Raw genomic sequence first — 19,504 nt, forward strand, 5'->3', positions numbered from 1 at the left:
GGCAGGAGTCTCTGGAATGGCAGGTGGTCACAGCACGTGACGGCGGAGCCTCCAGGTAGGCTAGCAGGCAGGTAGCAGGTGTGCGCTCCCAGGTGAGCGGGCAGGAGTCTCTGGAATGGCAGGTGGTCACAGCACGTGACGGCGGAGCCTCCAGGTAGGCTAGCAGGCAGGTAGCAGCTGTGCGCTCCCAGGTGAGCGGGCAAGCTGGTCCATAGACAGACTGACAGGAGTAGGAAGGCAGACCGTCGGACCTCAGGCTAGCAAGCAGGTAGGAGGAATGTCAGGCAGGAAACAGACAGCAAACTGGCAGGATTCTGGCAGGTAACTGGCTGGTAACTGGCAACGGGATCTGAGGGCTGAAGCAGAGTAGTGAACAGTGCAACAACATTGCTCGGGCACCTCCATTTTGGAGGAGGTGCCTTATATATGGTGAAGTCCTCCGGCCATTGGCGAGGGACTCCTTAGGACGGCGCGCGCGGCCCCTTTAAGAGGGAGGGAGCGCACGCGCGCGCCCTAAGCACAGTGGCCGGGAAGGAGCGCGCGCTGCCAGCAGAGCGGGAGGAGGACGCCGGGCTCGGAGCAGAGGGGTGAGGGGAACAGCGTCCCTGCCTAGCAGAGGGCAGGGACGCCGGCGCTACAGTACCCCCCCCTTTAGGCCCCCCCTTTTTTAGGCCAGAGAGAAATTTAGCTAGGATGAGAGGGGCATGGATGTTCTCCCGGGGCTCCCACGTTCTCTCTTCAGGACCAAACCCCTTCCAATCTACTAGAAAAAGGGTCTTCCCTCTTACCCTTTTGGTGGCCAGAATGTTCTCTACCTCAAATTCGTTTTCAGCGGAAACCGGAGCAGGAGGCGTACCTGTAGACTTGGAAAAAGAGTTAAGTACCACAGGTTTGAGGAGAGATACATGGAAGGAGTTAGGGATCCGCAAGTTGGCCGGGAGTTTCAATTTATAGGCCACCGGGTTGATCTGACTGATGACCTCCAGAGGACCGATGAACCGAGGCCCTAACTTATAGGAAGGAATCTTGAGCCGGACATACTTGGACGAGAGCCAGACCTTATCCCCTGGACGGAATTGAGGAGGATCCAGACGTTTTTTGTCAGCATGTCTTTTCATACGCTCGGATGACAGAAGGAGTGCGGATCGGGTACTCTCCCATATGGAGGAAAATTTGTTAACAAGAGATTCCGCAGCCGGATTGTCCACCGAGGTGGAGACGGGAAATGGGATCCGAGGATGCTGACCGAAGACAACAAAAAACGGGGATTTGGAGGAAGATTCGCTCTCGTGATTGTTGTAAGAAAATTCGGCCCATGGCAGGAGATCCACCCAGTCTGAATGGTGGGCATTAACAAAGTGCCGGAGGTAACTGGTCAGGTTCTGATTGATCCGCTCCACTTGACCATTAGACTGTGGGTGGTAAGCGGAGGAGAAGTCCAGGGTGACGTCTAGCAGTTTACAAGTGGCTCTCCAGAAGCTTGAGGTGAACTGTACCCCACGATCCGACACGATGTGGAGGGGCAGGCCATGAAGACGGAAGATGTGGCGGATAAAGTCTTTAGCCAGCTTGGGTGCAGACGGGAGGCCTGGCAGGGGAACGAAATGAGCCATCTTGGAAAAGCGGTCAGCGACCACCCAAATGACCGTACAACCGGCAGAGACGGGGAGATCAGTTATAAAGTCCATTGCTATATGCTGCCAGGGGGCAGCAGGTACTGGGAGCGGAAGGAGGCGACCGGCTGGCAGATGTGTCGGAACCTTGTTGCGGGCGCAGGACACACAGGCAGAAACAAAGTCTATTACGTCCTTGTGCAGGGTAAGCCACCAGTAGTGCCGGGTAATAAGCTGGAGGGTCTTTTTCTGACCGGCGTGGCCAGCTAGTTTAGACGAGTGACCCCAGTGTAGGATCTTCTCCCGATCAGGTACTGATACGAACGTCTTACCGGGAGGGAGACGATTTAGACTCACGGGAGCCACCTGCATTACTCTGGCGGGATCGATGATGTGTTTCGGTTCCTCCTCGAGATCAGACACCAGAAAAGATCGGGATAAGGCGTCCGCCTTGATGTTTTTGTCAGCCGGGCGAAAATGAAGAATAAAATCAAAGCGAGCAAAAAACAAGGACCACCGAGCTTGGCGCGGGTTAAGTCTCTGGGCATGCTGGAGGTAAGCCAAGTTCTTGTGGTCAGTGCAAATTATTACCGGGTGAAGAGCCCCTTCGAGCAGGTAACGCCACTCCTCCAATGCCAGCTTGATGGCCAATAACTCTCGATCTCCAATGGAATAGTTGCGCTCAGAAGAGGAAAAGAGTTTGGAGAAGAAGCCACAAGTTATCATTCTCCCGGAAGATGATTTTTGGGTAAGTACCGCTCCGGCTCCAGAGGAGGAGGCGTCAACCTCCAGGAAGAACTGCTTGTTGCCATCTGGACGATGCAGCATCGGGGCGGAAGAGAAGGCCTGTTTTAAGGAAAGAAAGGCCTCCTCTGCTTCGGGCGGCCACTCTCTGGGATTAGTGCCCTTACGGGTGAGTGCGGAAATTGGGGCAGTCCGGGAAGAGAAGTGCGGTATGAAGAGGCGGTAGTAGTTGGCGAAGCCCAGGAACCGCTGAATGGCCTTCAACCCCTCCGGTCGGGGCCATTTCTCGATGGCAGACAGTTTCTCTGGATCCATTCGTAGGCCGGTCTGAGAAATAATGTAGCCCAAAAACGGAAGCGAGGTCTGCTCAAAGAGGCACTTCTCATATTTAGCGAAGAGGTGATTCTGCCTGAGCCTGAGCAGGACCTGACGAACGTCTCTCCGGTGAGTCTGGAGATCCGGAGAGAAGACCAAGATGTCGTCCAGGTACACCACTACGCAGGAGTAGAGAAAGTCCCGGAAGATGTCATTGACCAACTCTTGAAAGACGGCAGGAGCGTTACAGAGACCAAAGGGCATTACCAGATATTCATAGTGGCCGTCCCGGGTGTTGAATGCAGTCTTCCATTCATCCCCTTGACGGATACGGACCAGGTTGTACGCCCCACGGAGGTCCAGTTTGGTGAAGATTCTAGCCCCCCTCAGACGATCAAATAATTCTGGAATGAGCGGAAGGGGGTACTTATTCTTCACCGCGATCTGGTTAAGGCCTCTATAGTCTATGCAGGGACGGAGAGAGCCGTCCTTCTTTTTTACGAAAGAGAAGCCTGCTCCCGCCGGGGAGGTGGATTTCCGGATGAATCCCCTGGCCAAATTCTCCTCAATATATTCGGACATCGACCGGGTCTCCGCAGCGGACAATGGGTAAATACGCCCACGGGGAGGCGTAGCACCGGGTAACAGGTCGATAGGACAGTCGTATGGTCTATGAGGGGGTAATGTCTCTGCCTCCTTTTTATTAAAGACATCAGCAAATGACCAATAGGGAATCGGAAGTCCAGGTAGATTAGTTGGGGTAGGAGAAGGACGGGCGGGATGAACAGGAACCAAACAAGTCTTATGACAGTCCTGTCCCCAGCGAAGGACTTCTCCGGTCTGCCAGTCAAGCACGGGTGCATGTCTCTGGAGCCAAGGTAGACCTAGTAAGAGGGCGTGAGAGAGTCCAGGCAGAACATGAAAAGAGATGCTCTCAGAATGCAGCATTCCCACCTGCAGAGTTACGGATTCGGTGATGAGTTGGATGGGACGTGGTAAGAGGCCCCCATCCACAGCAGCGACAGATAATGGTATAGCCAGAGGTTTGGTGGGAATGCGGTATTTTTCTACCAGGGCCTGTGAAATAAGATTCCCGGCCGCTCCAGAGTCAAGTTGGGCTAGTTCGAAAAAACGATTCTCCCCGCAGATAATTGAGACTGACAGCAGCAGAGATGGAGAGGATTTATTCTTGTCTAGGTCGACCTCTCTGAGCGAACCTAGACACAGGCGTTTCCCGACCTCTCCGGACAGGTACGGATCCGGTGCTCCTTACTGCCACAGTAGAAGCAGCTCCCCTCGGCACGGCGTAAGTCCTGACGGGTTTTGACCATCTTGGTCTGGTCGACCTGCATAGGCTCAGGAGAGTGTACCTGGGGAGAAACGGAGGGAGTGACGGATTTCTGAAAAGTAGGAGCTAGACGTGGAAACCTCCTCTCATGGGTGACTTCTTTGGCAAGCTCCTGGAACCGTAGGTCAATCTGGGTGGCAAGAGTTATTAGGTCATCGAGAGTGGTAGGAATGTCTCGACCGGCAAGTTCATCTTTAATACGGCCGGACAGACCCTCCCAGAAGACAGATACCAGAGCGTCGTTATCCCAGGCCAGCTCCGAGGCAAGGGTACGGAACCGTATGGCATATTGGCCCACGGTGAGACTTCCCTGACGGAGGCGTAGCAGAGATGATGCGGATGAGGTCTTCCGTCCAGGTTCGTCGAAGACTTTCCGGAAAGCCGTGAGAAAGGCAGGCAAGTCGGACACCAGGGGGTCTCCTCTCTCCCATAGAGGATTTAGCCAGGCCAGGGCCTCCCCGGTGAGATGGGACATGATGAAGGCAATTTTGGCCCGGTCGGAGTTAAACTGGTGGGACAGGAGTTCAAAGTGCAGGGTGCACTGATTTATAAAGCCCCGAGCCTGAGCGGAGTCGCCTCCGAAGCGAGGAGGTGCAGAAAGCCGGGGTCCAGGGTAGGATACCATAGTATTGGTGGGCAGCGGAACTGCCGGATTGCGAGTCATGGCACTGGCGGTGGTTGCTGGTGGAGCAGTCAGAGTGTCCAGGCGAGAATTGACATTCCGCAGGTGACCCAGGATGGACTCCTGTTGGGACCTCTGACGGGACAGTTCATGACACAGGTCCGAGAGTGAGGGAGCTTGGGTGCCACCGGGTTCCATGGCCCGAGCAAACTGTAACGGGTCTGGGAGGCGGAACCTCTGAGCTACTATACAAGGGGGCGGTCCTTGTAAGGGAGCGGGTGGCGACCAGGGAAGACGGGCAGGCAGTCACAGCAGGTGACCGGGACAGTCTCTGAGTGAACGGGCTGGAGGTCACGGCAAGTGACCGGGGCAGTCTCTGGATGAACGGGCAGGAGGTCACGGCAAGTGACCGGGGCAGTCTCTGGATGAACGGGCAGGAGGTCACGGCAAGTGACCGGGGCAGTCTCTGGATGAACGGGCAGGAGGTCACGGCAAGTGACCGGGGCAGTCTCTGGGTAAAGGGTAGGTACGACCTGTGATGGCAGAGCCTCCAGGTAGGCTAGCAGGCAGATGGTAGATGTGTGCTCCCAGGTGAGCAAGCGAGAGTCTCTGGAATGGCAGGTGGTCACAGCACGTGACGGCAGAGCCTCCAGGTAGGCTAGCAGGCAGGTAACAGGTGTGCGCTCCCAGGTGAGCGGGCAGGAGTCTCTGGAATGGCAGGTGGTCACAGCACGTGACGGCGGAGCCTCCAGGTAGGCTAGCAGGCAGGTAGCAGGTGTGCGCTCCCAGGTGAGCGGGCAGGAGTCTCTGGAATGGCAGGTGGTCACAGCACGTGACGGCGGAGCCTCCAGGTAGGCTAGCAGGCAGGTAGCAGATGTGCGCTCCCAGGTGAGCGGGCAAGCTGGTCCATAGACAGACTGACAGGAGTAGGAAGGCAGACCGTCGGACCTCAGGCTAGCAAGCAGGTAGGAGGAATGTCAGACAGGAAACAGACAGCAAACTGGCAGGATTCTGGCAGGTAACTGGCTGGTAACTGGCAACGGGACCTGAGGGCTGAAGCAGAGTAGTGAACAGTGCAACAACATTGCTCGGGCACCTCCATTTTGGAGGAGGTGCCTTATATATGGTGAAGTCCTCCGGCCATTGGCCGGGGACTCCTTAGGACGGCGCGCGCGGCCCCTTTAAGAGGGAGGGAGCGCGCGCGCGCCCTAAGCACAGTGGCCGGGAAGGAGCGCGCGCTGCCAGCAGAGCGGGAGGAGGACGCCGGGCTCGGAGCAGAGGGGTGAGGGGAACAGCGTCCCTGCCTAGCAGAGGGCAGGGACGCCGGCGCTACACATTTTCCTTCCTTCAAGCATGGCGATGAAGAATTGAATGTACCACATGGCCCGTGAATCATATTCTTTGTCACTGTATCATAGAGCTTTTGATCAGTTTCTGGGTTTGGTATCTCAGCACATATGATTTCGTCAATTTGGTTCGGATGCAATTTTTCCTTTAACCACAGCAGTAAGTGCACATGAGGCAAACCTCGCTTTTGCCACTCGATCGAGTACATGAAGCATTGCATATCACCAAATATGTTACCTTTTGTAAGTAGAGCTACCAACTTCTGTACTTTTATTCTAAATACTCGAGCTGTTAAGTCTTGTCTGTCCGTTGAATTTTGACCAGCCATAAGCTCTTTGGTGATTTCTGGCCAAGCGGGGTTGCAAGTCATTGTAATAAATAAATCAGGCCTCCCATAATTACGTACGTATGTGAACGCATCTTGTGTGTATTCGTGTAGGTATCTCGGGCTATTTACAAATGATGACGGGAGAATCACCATCTGACCTAAGTTATTTGGATCCAAATCCGCATAATTTCTTATTGCATCTTGCAAGTGAATATAATTTTCTGCGCGCAGTTTTTTTTGATTTAAAGAAATGAACCTTAAGCGCTCACTTTCCATCTTTACATACATGTTGACCAGAAACTGATGAAGTAGGAGCCTACACTTAAGCATCAAATTAAAATCGCTGCGACGGACCATCAAGTGAAAGGCATAAAAATCTTTGCAGGACACCTTTTTGCTTGGCATTGCTTGTTTGGTAATTGGATTTATCTGAGGAATATCAATGCTGTACCCCTCTTGTCCTTTCCAAAAAATTATTGGGTACTCGAGAGCGTCATAGAATCTATGTGTATCGGGAACCCTAGTGAGCATGCCATCGCGCGGCTGCACAACGATGTCCCGAGACATAGTTTGTTCGCTAGTAACTATTACAGCAGCTATTTCATTTGTAGTAGGGGCATTGAATCGTCTCTCATGTTGACCACGTGGTACACGGTCTGGGTGAATCACTACTTTGAAATGATCGTCATTGATCATTCTGTCTCTTTTTTTAAACCAATTATTTTTATTTAGGTTTCAAAAATTTACAGCAAACAGTTATCAATATACATATAACAATTCACATAACGTGTAGTAATACAGTCAAAACCCTCTCCCCCCTCCCGCCAATACTCCTTATGCCGGGCATACCTGGGAACATTGACAATCATATTACCGCCATCCATGCGGACCATATTTTCCCAAAAGTTCTCTCTCCATGCCTCCGCCTGTAAATGCTTTCCTCTAAATGCATTACCGTACGTGTCTGAGCAATAAATTCCCTCCAAGTGGGGGGTTCCGAATCTGTCCATTTTCGTGCTATTAGTTTGCGTGCCACATATAGCAATCGCGCTATCGCCACTTTGTAATGTTCTGAGACAGGTATTCCATCCACCTCCCCCAAAACACACAGCACCGGGTTTCTGTCAATTGTACATGTATAAGCCCTCTCAATTTTGCTAACAACGACCAACCAATAAGCCACTAGCCGCGGGCATGACCATAGCATGTGTAGCAGTCCGGCCTGGTCCGTGCCACATCTAGGGCAACTGGAATCTCCCCTCAAGCCCGCCTTGTACAGGCGCAGCGGTGTTTTGTATGTCCTATGTATTATGTATAATTGGGAGATCCGTGCCTGCTCGCTTAGAGAGATCTTCGGGACATATTCTAGAATTGCCTCCCATTGTTCTGTTGTGAGGGTACCCACCTCCCTTTCCCATTTACTCTTTGCAATGAAGTGATTTCCCCCCAGATAGGAGTGCAGTAGGTCATGATATAAGCTCGATATGACTCCCCTCGTCCCTCCCTTCATACACACAGAGTCTAGTACAATGTCACCCTGAACCGTCATGGCTCCCAATCCACACTGTGCCCTCCAAGCATGTCGAAGCCTATAGTATTGAAATCCCCATACCAAAGGCAAATCAAATTCTTCTCTCAATTTCTCAAAGGTCTTCAGGTCCGTTCCACTCTGCAGCTGGCACACATATCTCACTCCTTGCGCCTTCCAATTGCCCATTTGACACAGCTTATTAAGTTCCGGCAGATGTTCATTGCCCAACACCGGTGAGTACTTAGTCAGCCCGTCCACCCCCCTGATCTTTTTAATAGTGTCCCATACCTTCTGAGTCAAGCCTAAGGTAGGATATATTGCTCCCAATTTCTTAAAGGTACCATCCTCTAACGCCTGGACCAGTGGGCGTCTCCCCGACACATGTACCAGCACCCGGCAAGCTGCCCCTCCACAATCGGGTTCTCTCCATCCCCTGACATGCTGGCCCTGTACTGCCAAGAAATAGACCCAGGGATTGGGTGCGGCCAATCCTCCCTCCTCCTTCCCATTTTGCAGCGTTCCCAATTTAATCCTTGCCTGCCTCTTGCCCCATATCAAGGATCTGAAGATAGAATCAATACCCTGAAACCGTTTTTTTGGTAGCCATATCGGTGAGTTGTGCAAAACGTACATTAGTTGTGGCATAAGGACCATCTTAATCAGGTTAGTTCTACCCGTCACTGTCAAAGCCAATTGGCACCATGCGCCTATTTTCTTTTTAAATTTCTCTAGCAGAGGAACTAAATTCAGATCCGTGAATCGTGTCAATGGAAGCGCCACCCATATCCCAAGGTATTTAAATTGTGAAACCAGCTGGAGCTGCTTCCCCCTCTCATCTATCTCCTTCGCTTTTATTGGTCTATCTACAGCCATGACATAAGACTTGTGCCAGTTTATCTCCAGTCCCGAAATGCTCCCAAAGTGTTTAATTACATCCATCGTGCACCCCAATGTCTCTCCTGCATTTTCCAGAAATAACAGGATGTCATCGGCATACAGTGATATTTTTTCTTCCAGCCTCCCAAATTTAAATCCGACCACTCCTCTCTCAGCTCTTATTTTGGCCGCCAGGGGCTCCACTGCCACCGCAAACAATAGCGGGGACAGCGGGCAACCCTGCCTTGTGCCCCTATGTAAGTCAAACATCCCGGACCGTTCACCATTCACCTTAACTACCGCCCTTGGGGATGAGTACAATAACTTCACCCAGGCCATGAATGCGGGGCCAAATCCCATTATTTCCATGATTTTCCATAAATATTTCCATTCCACGCTATCAAATGCTTTTCTAGCGTCCAATGACATCACTATTCTCCCGCCACCATTATCAGCAGGCAGCTGCATATTAAGAAATAATCTTCTCAAGTTAACAGCCGTGGAGCGGTTGGGCATAAAGCCCGACTGGTCCTCGTGAATAACAGTATGCGCAACCCCGGTGAGCCGGGTGGCCAGGATCTTAGCGAGTATTTTGACATCCGTTGTCAACAACGATATGGGCCTATACGACTCCGCATCCATGGGATCTTTCCCCTCCTTTGGCAGAACCACTATCACCGCTTCCTCCATTGATCTCGGTAACGCCCCCTTCACCAAAGCCTCATCAAACACAGATTTCAATTTTGGAGCTAGCAGTTCCACCAGCTCCCTGTACACCTCCCCAGGTAGACCATCAGCACCCGGTGATTTGTTATTGGGCATAGACAGAATTGCACATTCCACCTCCTCCACACTCACAGGTTCATCCAACCTCATCCTATCTTCCTCAGACAATTTAGACAGTGAGATGCCTTCCAAAAATTCCTCTACGGCCCCCTCCGTGTCCCGTACTCTTGAATTGTACAGTGCCATGTAATATTCCTTGAAGACCTCCAATATGTCCTTTGTGTCTGTCAGAGTCGTCCCCGTTTGGTCTCTCAACCTGTACACCCTGGAAGACTCCCTCTGTGCCGCAGATATCACCGCCAACAAGTGACCCACTCTCTCTCCTTCCTCAAAGAATTGGGCTTGCTGAAATGCCCTTTTCCTCTCAGCTTGCATCATGTGCAGTTTATTAACTGCCTCCTGTGCCAATTTTAGTCTATTGTGAGCTACACTCTTTGGCGCCAAAATCATGTCTGCCTCTGCCCTTGTCAAGTCATCCTTTATTTGTTGATCTGCCAATTTAGTTTTGGTCTTACACCGTGAGATCTCACTTATAAAGAGTCCCCTCGTAAATGCCTTCATAGCCTCCCACACCACTGTGGCCTCAGCACTCCCTTCATTCACTTGGAAGAAGTGCTCTAGTTCTTTGGTTATGCCACCCATATCCACCACTTTAAGCCACGTCGGGTGAAGACGCCAACCTCCCCTCTGACCCTGAGCAGATCCCACTAGAAGCGTGACAACCATAGGACTATGATCCGATAGAGTCCTCTGTAGGTATTCCACCTCCCCAACCATCCCATCCATAGCAGTATCCCCAAAAGCCAGGTCTATCCTTGACAGTGTTCCGTGTGTAGCCGAGTGACACGAGAAGGTCCTCTTACCCTCATTTCGTACTCTCCACAGATCCACCAGCCCCAGCTCCCCCACGTAGGTGCCAAATGCAGTCATTCCGTCCCGTCCAGCTTCCATACCTGCCGGACGTACTTTATCCCAGTAATCATTCATGGTGTTGTTAACATCTCCCATAATCAACATCGGAGCCTCCCCCCATCTGGCCGTCAAGTCCATTACTGCTTGAAGTTCCTTTTTAGAATAAGGCGGAGGGATATATAAAGCCACTAAAATCATTTTGTATCCATACAATCTGCACGCAATCCATACATACTGCCCTTCACTGTCTACTTGCACTGCCAGCTCTTCATAATGTGCGTTTTTGTGTATTAGGACTGACACCCCCCTGGAGTACGAGGAATAAGTGGAATGATATGTCTTTAACATCCACCCTCTCGATAGCCAGTGCCTAGTATCTCTAGTGAGATGGGTCTCCTGTAAGCACGCAATCATAGGATCACAAGATCTGATGTGATTCAGAACTGCTGCCCTCTTAATCCTGTCAGATATACCACGTACATTCCAACTTAAAATCCGAACCGTACGGTTACTCATTGTGCATTAGAAAAAACAATCCACCATCATCAAGTAACATCTTTCCATTTTGTTCCCAAGCATACCAGGTCAAACAGCATAAGCAACCCCATTTTCCCGCAAATCCAACCCATCCACCTCCCCCCCACCCCCTCCCCCCACCCTTCTCTTGTCACTCTCTTCCCAACGTGAGAGTGGGAGCTCAAAGAACCTGAGCAACATCGTAGTATACCGCATATCTACATGCGCCGTGTCCTCCTCCAGCATTGGCAGTCTCTCCACCACATAATCAATAGTATGCATAGTCCCGAACCATTAATCAAACAAATTAACTATAAAACTATAAAACGTAGATCCCAGCGGGGGTTTCTCCCCCTCCTCTGCGGTTTCGCAGAGCAATGCAGAGCCACAACCCTGTCCAGTGGTCAGGATAGCAGGGTCGTGCATTCACCGTGCCGAGTCCTCAGCTTCTCTCAATTTGCTCCGGTTCCGCTCCAACCACGAGGCGGCCTCTACCGGTGACGGGAAAAAATTGACCTTTCCAAAGGCTTCCACTCTTAATTTGGCAGGATAAATTGTAGAGTATTTCACATTCAAAGAGCGGAGCTGTTTCTTCACTTCACCATACCGTAGCCGCAGCTTTTGCACCTCAGCCGAGTAATCCGGGTATATTTCAATGCGTTTGCCCTCCAGGGTAAGATCTGTCAATTTTCTGGCCTTACGTAAGATAGTGTCCCGGTCTCTGCAGTTCAGGATTCTGGCTAACATCGTACGAGGGCCCTCTCCAGGCACTGGGGGTCTCATGGGCACTCGATGGGCACGCTCCACAGAAAACACCCTCGACAGGATATTAGGCCCAAACTTTCCCAGCAGCCAGGTTTCAACAAAGGTCGTGGGGTCAGCACCCTCAGCTCTTTCAGGGATGCCCACAATACGCAAATTGTTCCTGCGTGACCGGTTTTCCAGGTCATCGTTTTTGTTAGCCATTACCGTGATCCTCTGAGTGTGCTGTTGCTGCGTCTTTTGCACTGAGGTTAAATGATCTTCTGTTACACCAACTCTGCCCTCCACCTCAGTCAATCTGGCTGTAACTTTCTGCATAGAAGCCTCAATGCCTCCCAAGTCGGCTTTCAGACCATTCACCTGCTTTGTCAGAGCAGTTAAAGCAGTCTTGCAGTATAAGACAGCCTGGAATACATCTCGCAGAGTTGGCTCTGCCTCATCTGAACTTTCAGCTGCCAGCACAGTGTCACCATCCCCCTCCTCCTGCTGTTCATTATGTAGCACCGGCACAGGCATCTCCTCACCATCTTCCTCCTCATCTCCATGCTTCTCACTGCCTTCACTTCCTTCTTCATCTGCCTTCATGCCCCTCGCATACCTGTGCAGCCGTGCTGAAGCCTCCAGCCTCCGTGCATAGGCTGTGTTCCTCCTTCCCGCCTCTTCCTCTGTCTCGGTGCCATCTTGGGCTGAGGCACTGCTGCAGGCCCCGGCATCCTTCTGCCTTTTGCGGCCCATGTTGGACTCTCTGAGTCTGGCAGAAGCTCGCCTCTGACTCCCGGGACCCTCAGACAGTAGTTCCTGATAAGGGATTTGGCTGGTTCGGGCTCTGTGCAGGATAATTGAAGCTAATGGTGGTGGAGAGGCACTGCCACCCGACCTCTCACATCAAGAGCTAGGCCACGCCCCCGATCATTCTGTCTCTAGCCGTTTTAAATTCATGCACCAAAATGTTGTGGTCTTGAAGTACTCGTTGTAATTTTTTAACTATGTTTCTATCTACGCTTTGCACGCACTCAGTACGCCTGTTGATTTGTTCTTCTTCGTCACCTATGAAATAAACTTGTAAAAATTGTGGTTGCGAAATGGACGTAGGAATTAAAGAACCGATACGGTGGTATACTTGTCCTTGTATTGTAAAGGTCGGGCAAAACCCTGGCATTGAGACAATTTGATCTGCTCCAAAAGACGTCATATGAAAGCACATGTTGTATTTTCTTATATTATTTAGAAAAAGGTGAGATTCATCAGTTTCATTAGAGAAAAGCTCTTTTAAAGGTTGAACTGGCTCGTCTATATAAGGAAGAGCTACTTTCCCGCCCAAACAACACATACCTGCTGCTTCCTCTTTCCACTTAAGAGCTCCGCAATATTTGCAATCTATGGTCATTGCTTCTATTTTTATAAGCTTGTGAGTTTCATAATCAAGAGTCTCGTCATACTCAAATGCAGCTTTATTAAACAATATCCATGTATTTCTTGTAAATGTTTGACGTCGCTGTGCTGCCCTTTCAGCAACAGTGCGTCTGCGAGATTCGGCCATTTCATAAGTTTCAGTGGCTCTTTGGGACGCCATGTAAGTCGCTTGCTGCTGACGTCGAGCTTGGGACTGTTCTGGAGTTTCAGCAGCCCGTTGAGACGCCAGATACTCCGCATGCTGTTCACGTCGAGCTTGGGACTGTTCTGGAGTTTCAGCAGCCCGTTGAGACGCCAGATACTCCGCATGCTGTTCACGTCGAGCTTGGGACTGTTCTGGAGTTTCAGCAGCCCGTTGAGACGCCAGATACTCCGCATGCTGTTCACGTCGGGCTTGGGACTGTTCTTGAGTTTCAGCAGCCTGTTGAGACGCCAGATACTCCGCATGCTGTTCACGTCGAGCTTGGGACTGTTCTTGAGTTTCAGCAGCCCGTTGAGACGCCAGATACTCCGCATGCTGTTCACGTCGGGCTTGGGACTGTTCTTGAGTTTCAGCAGCCCGTTGAGACGCCAGATACTCCGCACGCTGTTCACGTCGGGCTTGGGACTGTTCTTGAGTTTCAGCAGCCCGTTGAGATGCCAAAAACTCCGCATTCCGTTCACGTCGGGCTTGGGATTGTTCTGGAGTCTCTGCAGCTCTATGTGCCGCACAACGCACCGCCTGCTCAAGCCTTCGTTGCTCGGCTTGTTGAGACGTCTCATCACGTCTAAATATTTTCAGAGCTCGGGCTTTATTAGAGCTTTGCGAAATGTTAGACTTACGCTTTTGCGGCATTTTTCTAAGTACTAATTACAAAATAGGCACTTAGTAAAGTTCAAACAAAATACTAAAACAATCTAATTAGTTATATTACGATCACTGTACAGACGATATCAGTTGTATATGACTGGTCTATGAGAAGCAGCTGTGGCGCGGTTACCCATAGCAACCATTCCCAGTGCTCTGTGGGAGCTGGTGCTGTGGGTGGCATGCTGCGCTGCACACACACAGGGCTGTGCTGCACACAGGAGGGGAGGACGCCATTTGTGTAGCGCTGCTGCTGGTGCTGTCAGGCTGCAGTGTGTGCATCCTCCATGGAGCCGCGCTCAGGTTACTGCCCCTCCCCGTGTGTGAGTCACTTCCCCTCCGCCCAGGTGAGGCGCTCGGAACTTTCCCGGCTGCAGCAGCTGGCGCAGGTGAGCGCATGTTTTATTATACGGTGTTATGTGGAGGGACAATGGCGGCGGGGACCCCCTGTGTGAGGACAATGACGGCCCGGTGCCCCAGTGCAACCTGCAGGAGGAAGCCTCACACTCCCCCCGGGCTGTGGGCGCGGGCAGGCCGTGCTGGGACGTGTAGTTCCCTAGTAACCTGTTCCTGACATACATACTCACAAACTTTCGCATTTATAATATTAGTAGGATGTTAAAGTTTGTGACGCCACCTGTGGAATGCGGCTAAAGGGAGCGGCCGCTGCAGAGCAGTCCTCTGAAGCTGATGTTACTGCAGCAGGGATGGTGTGGCTCTCCACAGGAAGAGCTAGCTCCAGGGCAGTGTAGATGTTGTTGTAGGTTGCGCTGGGCGTTGTAGTGCAGGGAGTGATGGCGCTGCAAGAAACACAGACAAGGTGGTGCAGTCCTCTGGATCTTTACTCACGGTTATTGCAGTCCAAGTTACAGACGTCAAGGTAACTTCCCGTGCCGTGCTGCATTTACTCAGTGAGGGGTTCAGTCCACCCCCAGGTAACTCCGGAGTACATAGCAGGACCCCCTTCTGTGTCCTCTCTCTGGCTGTCTCCCTGAACCTCATACCAAGTGTCCCAGTCCAGTACCTGCGGGCCTTGGCGGGCGACGTCTGTTCCGTCCCCTGGGTCCTATATAGCTACCTTCCTGGTGAGACTGGTATGGAATGTTGGCTACTGGACATGAAATACTGCAGCCTCCGGTTTCTAGTTAAGACGTGCAATCTTCTACTAGTTGAGGGACCAGTTCCCTGTATGCAGCCTGACCCCTCCACCTCCCGGCAGATTCGGGCGTACTGGTGGCCTCTCGCACTGCCTGTACCCCTGGGATCCTTTCTTCTGGTTCCTGGAGCCTTCCTGCTCTCTCTCCTCTCCTTCTCTTCTTCCTCTCAGCCTTGGGCCTCACTGGCTAGGCCCGCCTCTGGAAAAGAGCTCCTACAGAGCCTCTGCTCCTGGCACTTTCCTTCTCAGACTAATCTGTCTTTCTAAGATGGTTTCTCTTTTTATATCTTCCTTCTATGTGCTCCCCTTAACTACGTCCTCCACCCACACCCCTTTACTAGGTTCCCCCCACTCCAGCCAGGGACCAGGGACTGTACTCTCCCGTAGGAGCAATCTCGCCCCGCCCTCTGAAGTGTGGTGTAATGAATGCAGGTGTTGGGGTCCTGAGCTGTACTCCTTCCTTACCTGAGAGTGAGATACCACACCTCTGGGTGAGATGCAGTACCTCTGTGGTGACCGAACCCTCAGTGGCGCCACATATATATGTGTGTGTGTATATAATATGTGTGTATGTATATAATGTGTGTGTGTATATATCTATATATATCTATATATACACAGCTCATTTTCATTTTCTCTGATTTTTCTCTTTATAGGTCTATTTTTGAGTAAAATGTACATTGTTGTTTTATTCTATAAACTACTGACAACATGTCTCTAAAAATCAAAGCTAAAAATGTTGTATTTATTTGCAGCAAATGAGAAATCGTCAAAATAATAAAAAAGAAACAGAGAACCAGAGAACCAGTGCTGTCAGACCTCAAATACTGCAAAGAAAACAAGTTCTTATTCATTTAGAAATAACAATACTCATGTTTTAACTCAGGAAGAGTTCAGAAATCAATATTTGGTGGAATAACCATGATTTTTAATCCCAGCTTTCATGCGTCTTGGCTGCTTTCCACCAGTCTTTCACGCTGCTTTTGGGTGACCTTATGCCACTCCTGGCACAAAAATGTAAGCAGTTCTTCTTTGTTTGATGGCTTGTGACTATCCATCTACCTCTTGATTACATTCCAGAGGTTTTCAATGGGGTTCAGGTCTGGAGATTGGGCTGGCCATGACAGGGTCTTGATGTGGTGCTCCTTCATCCACACATTGATTGACCTAGCTGTGTGGCATGGGGCATTGCCCTGCTGGAAAAATTAGTCCTCAGAGTTGGGGAACATTGCCTGAGCAGAAGGAAGCAAGTGGTTTTTCAAGGATAACCTTGTATGCGGCTTGATTCATACGTCCTTCGCAAAGATTAACCTGCCCAATTCCAGCCTTGCTGGAACATCCCCAGATCATCACCGATCCTCCACCAAATTTCACAGTGGTGCAAGACACTGTGGCTTGTATGCCTCTCCAGGTCTCCGTCTAACCATTAGAAGACCAGGTGTTGGGCAAAGCTGAAAATTAGACTCATCAGAGAAGATTAACTTACTCCAGTCCTCTATGGTCCAATCCTTATGGTCTTTGGCAAACTTCAGCCTGGCTCTCCTTTGCTTCTCATTGATGAAAGGCTTTTTTCTAGCTTTACATGACTTGAGGTCTCTAGGAGCCCGTTATGAACTGTTCTTGCCGTGCACTTCACCTCAGCTGCCATTTGCCATTCCTTTTGTAGGTCACTTGATGTCATCCTGCGGTTGCTGAGTGACATTGGAATAAGATGACGGTCATCCCGGTCAGTGGAGAGTCGCTTTCGCCCTCTGCCGGTCTGTAGCTTTGTTGTCCCCAATGTCTGCTGCTTGACCTTGTTGTAATGGACTGCCGTCTTTGAAATTTTAAGGATGGAGGCAACATGACGCTCACTGTATCCCTCTGCTAGTGAAGCCAGAATTGAGCCCTTCTTTTCCTCACTCAAGACTTTTCTTTTCAACTCCTTTGGCATGGTTAAAAGTTAGTTTTTCATTCAAATTACTTTTGGGCTATTCCTAGCACTTGTTTTGCCATCCAGCTTGTCCTATTGCAAGAGGATTGTGAAGACCACAGCAGTGTTTTTTATACTTTCCCTGGTTACATAAGATTTGGTTCAGGTGATCACCTAATCAGAAGCACATTAAGTAAAATGAGGTGGACTGTGGTTGGAATTCAACTGACGCTGGAATGGAATGGCTGTCAGACATGTAGAGATGGGGATTTTTTCCATTGATTTGAACAAAGGCAAACCGAGCCTAAAGTATGAATCTTTAGGCTCCATTTGCTCTGCTTTCAGATGTCTCATTTCAGACAGAACAATCCTGAATTTCAGGGATTCAGTTGTAAGCCTTGTGTAAAGACCTGAATGCAGCGCTGAATGTAGTGTGAATAGGTCCTTACATCCTACACCACCTCAGGGGATTGTTGTTATGGAGTATTGCCCCTGGGTGGCCGCAGTTATGACCACCACCAGGGCTTGCGGTCACCCACCCTAGCTTTGGTATTCTGGGGAGCTGGTATAATGAATATCTGAGAAGAGCCCTAGAGAAGCAAGAACATTGGACAACCAAGAGGTGGTGGCCTCAAGTCAGGTGTAGCGTTCAACAGGGCAAGACTTTCTACCTTGTATCTATTGTGTATGGGTATGGTGGTTGTGGGGGACTTCATGTGTCCAGTAACCATAGTGGATGCCCTTTCCTAAACTAATCAAGGATTCCTGTGGACCTATTGAGCTAATAGAACCAGCAGTCAAATTAATGTCCCAAATGATCCCCACAAATTAATAACTAATAGAGAATTAGGTAATGCACCCGGAGCATGATGCTTCGCACTTGTCTTTGGTTTGCTGCTGATTGCAGGAGGTTTATGGACTAGTTGATGTGCGGCCCCACAACTTGTCTATAGTAGATACCAGCCCCATCATCTTTTTTTCAACCTTTGTATGTGAGGACCCTGCACACGACTGCTCCCATTTCCATACTTTTTCCATTAATAGCCGGTCATAATAGAGTAAACCAGAGATGTGGGTCGTCCATTTCAGGTGTTGTAGGTGTTCTCAGTCTTCTGAAATCCCTTTAAAGAGAACCTGTCCCTTTCCATAACGATGTAATTTTTTACCTGGAGTAAATGCCCCTGTTCTGAATACGGCGTTGCTTTTCTTGTGTTGCTGCCCCTCTGTCCCTCTTCCCTGGATGTAAATCATCTTTTTAGCCAAGTGGACTAAGAGTGGGATATATCAACCAATTCATCTCCACCCACCTGTCAGACAGATATGTTACATCTCCTCAGATGGATGCCAGCTCTGCAGGGAATTATTTGACATAAAGAGGTTGTCCGGCACCACTCACATCTGCATTGGTGGTGAGCGACACTGATGACATTGCTCTGGGAGATACAAAACAGGACATGTACTTTATTAAAGGGAATCTGTCAGCAGATTTTTGCTACTTAATCTGAGAGCAGCATGATGTAGAGCAAGATATCCTGATTCCAGGGATGTGTCACTTATTAGGCTGTGTGTTGTAGTTTCAATACAATCCATGTTTTATCAACAGGAGATGATCACTGCCTGACTAGGTCTCAGGTACAGGCCAGTCAGGCTCATCTGTGTAACCCCGCCCTCACCACTGATTTGCAGTTTGTACACAGGAATCTGCCCGCGTGGGCGGGGTTACACAGGGCTTAACATTCTGAGCACTGCTTCATTTACAACAGAGAAAGCAGGGATTCTATCAAAACTGCACCAAGCAGTCTAGTAAGTGATACATCGCTGGAATCAGGCTCTCTGCCCCTACATCATGCTGATCTCGGATTACGTAGCAAAACCTTCTGACAGATTCCCTTTAACTGGAATTGTGTATCTGTCCTATCCTATTGCAATAACTAAAGATGCAAGTCGGAAACGTATTTGCGGTTAAACATTATTCTGGTTAGGATCGCGACCTATAGTGATGTTTTTATATATTTTTTACTACAAATAAACTCACAAGATTTTTAACCCTATCCTGACCCTGTAACACTATTTTCTTCGTTCTAATAAATAGGTGGAAAATTTGGCACAAATCCCTCCAAGTATCTGCTTTCCTACCTATAGCCAGCCTTGGTAAATGGGCTATTGTGTTCATTTCTGAGTGAGGCCCTAGTTTTGTCTTGGGGCCCATGGCTACTTATTGCACCCTGTGACACCTATTTAGCCATTTTCCCGGGTTTCCTGCATTCTGCTTTGCTGTGATCTGGTCATCAGTCTTTCAGGTCGTGTGTTTTATAGGACCAATACAATATAAGTGCCCCCATCACAGAGACCGACCCCCAAAACACTGGTGATGTAACTTGGGCTGGAGTTATATGTGACCTGCTCTATTACAGGTGCATCTCACAGAACTAGAATATTATCAAAAAGTTACTTTATTTCAGTTCCTCAATACAAA

The sequence above is a fragment of the Phyllobates terribilis genome, unplaced genomic scaffold (genome assembly GCF_046119375.1).
Source record: "Phyllobates terribilis strain yellow unplaced genomic scaffold, ASM4611937v1 Scaffold_30__1_contigs__length_15301838, whole genome shotgun sequence".
Taxonomy (NCBI): domain Eukaryota; kingdom Metazoa; phylum Chordata; class Amphibia; order Anura; family Dendrobatidae; genus Phyllobates; species Phyllobates terribilis.